Below are 2760 nucleotides of genomic sequence, written 5' to 3' on the forward strand. Positions count from 1 at the left end.
AAAAAAAAAAAAAAAAAAAAAAAAAATCTGGGCCACTTCAGGCGTTGGCTCCTGACTAAACCTACCCCAGAGAGCTGCCTATATACCAGGGGAAATATGGGAAATCAAGGTTAGGGCTATCCTTACAAACAAAACAAAATCTTCCTATTTCTGAATTTTTTTTTAAATTTTTTTTTGTTTTATATTTATTTATTTATGTTATTTTATTATATTTATTTATTTATTTTTTTTTTATTTTTTTATTATTATTTTTTTTTTAATTGATCAGAGGCCTTCTGCGCCCCGCTGGTAATATGTTGAGTCACGTCTTCTCGAAATTGATGTGTTCCGTTCAATTGTTCAGAAATGTTCATTGGTTCAAGCAGGAAACCTTCTCCTCTCTTGGCTTAACACATTCCAGCTGCGAGGCGGCTCGTGGAAAGCACTCCCAAGGAAGTTGGAGAAAAATTGTCTGTATTTTGGGTGACGGACAACGACATAATGACGGTCATTGAGGTATGTCCAAAAATCGAGTACAGAGTCTACAGTTTGTCCAAATAAGTAGTGAATGGCATGTCCGCGAATCCAATTCACAGCATTGGTCTTTGTCCGAGGAAAATAGTCACGTTCCGGAAATAATAATGAAAGGGGAGTAATCCGATCCGGAATGTCCCGCGTTAGAAAAGCCACAATACGTCGAACCAAGTGCCAAACCTCCGCCGCCGGTCCGCAAACAAACCGATGTTCATCATTGTCTGGCACTCCACACGTGGAGCATAGAGGTGATTGGGCGAGGTGGATACGATGAAGGCGAAATTGGTTGATCTGCTTACCATTGACAGTTATGTACCAGACAGATTGAACATTCGTGTCAAGGTAACAGGCGAACACCGCGCGCCATACATGACGCCAGTCAACCTGTGGGAACTTTAGTTCAATCGGGTTAGGAGGACGACCTAATTGGAGGACATTGTATACTGCCTTTGTCTTGAGTAAAAGCTGTCTTGGTAATGTGAGGCGTAGATAACTGAGTTCCAGAAAGAAGTACCGTATATAATGGAACTGGGCCGGAACATCCGCGATCATCACTGGGGCTGACAGTGAGACCGGCGAGTATGCCGACAGGAGGAGACCAGTGAGGCTCGTTGGGCAACGTGTCCATACCGTCATCTGGGAGCTGACAAATAGGGCGCGAGCTCTATCCGGCACGTGAAACAGACCTATCCCACCTCGTTCACGGGGATGAGTAAGGGTCGCATAGTTAACTTTGAACAACATCCCAGAGCTGACGAAAGATGCCATCGCTGCCAACATGCGACGTGCCACAGTAAGCGGGAAAGGTAGAACTTGCGCTACATGGGGAACTCGGGATGCGATATATGTATTGACATATCGAGCTCGTTGGAGAATATCTAGGGATCGAAGGCGATGGTCCATAAGACCTGCTCTGATCATTAAAAGGAGGCGTCGGCAGTTGATGGTGGCTGAACGCCGGAGAGCAGATGAAAAATCTATTCCCAAACAACGAATGGTATCAACGGTGGTGAGAGGTGTAACGCACTCCACGGGAAGTCCCGTGCCAATGAACATAACTTGTGACTTACGTACGTTTAAAGAGCTACCCGACGCCTCACCATAAGTCGCTACCCACGTCAAAACAGCTCGAACTTCGTCGGCATTACGTAAACAGATGACGACATCGTCAGCATAGGCCGTACAACAGAATCGGTAGCGATCTATGGACAACCCTACCAAACGTTGTCTTAGTCCACATAGCAAGGGTTCCAAGGAAAAGGCGTACAAAATTGCTGATAGAGGGCAACCTTGACGTACGGATCGACCTATTATTATCGGTGGAGTGAGTCTGCCATTGTACATAATCCTGGATGAGGCACCCCGCAGAAGGCGCATCACTACCGTGATAACGGCGACCAGGAAACCCATATGGTGGAGAACGGCCGTAAGGAACGAATGGTCAACCCTATCGAAAGCTTGACTGAAGTCCAAAGACGCAAGTGCCCCAGAGAGGCGTTGTGCCTGGGTAACGGCGATCATATCCCTGTAGCGGCATAAAGCCGTGCGAATATTGTTGTCGCCTCCCAAAGATGCTTGGTCTGGCGACACAACATATCGGGCAACGTTTTTAAGTCGTGCTGCCAAAAGGCGAGTGAAGATTTTCATATCACTGTTAAGGAGGGTGAGGGGCCGATAATCACTGATATTGTTGCCACCGTGCGGTTTATGTACAGGAATAATAATTCCTTCCATGAAAGCGTCCGGCACAGGTACTTCCGGAGTCATCAGTTCCCGACAGATGGAGGTGAAGGTGGACTCTAACAAATCACGGAAGGTGCGATAAAATTCGAGGGGAAGACCGTCGGGGCCCGGGGAGCGATTGATGGTTCCTGCCCGGATCGCATCGCGGACTTCCTCATCCGTCACCTCCGACATCAATTCAATCGCCGCATCTCCTGGGATACCACCGAAGTTGAGCTGTGAGACTTCCTCGATCAACTCTTGGGAATGTGGAACTGCGGCGTAGAGCTGCCGGTAGTGGGCGTGAAGCACATTCCCTATGGCAGATTGGGTTACGTAGCGACGCCCGTCTTGATCCGTTAGGACGTGAATCAATTTTCGGCGTCGTTTTTGTCGTTCTTGGACGATATGGTACATCGACGGATGTTCATGAGGCATGCGATCAGCAGTACGAGATCGTACTATCGCCCCTTCCAAATGCCGTCGCATGAGATTGGAGATTTGGGCCTTAGCTTGGTTCATCCT

Source organism: Schistocerca serialis, chromosome 4, assembly GCF_023864345.2.
Source record: "Schistocerca serialis cubense isolate TAMUIC-IGC-003099 chromosome 4, iqSchSeri2.2, whole genome shotgun sequence".
Classification (NCBI taxonomy): Eukaryota; Metazoa; Arthropoda; class Insecta; order Orthoptera; family Acrididae; genus Schistocerca; species Schistocerca serialis.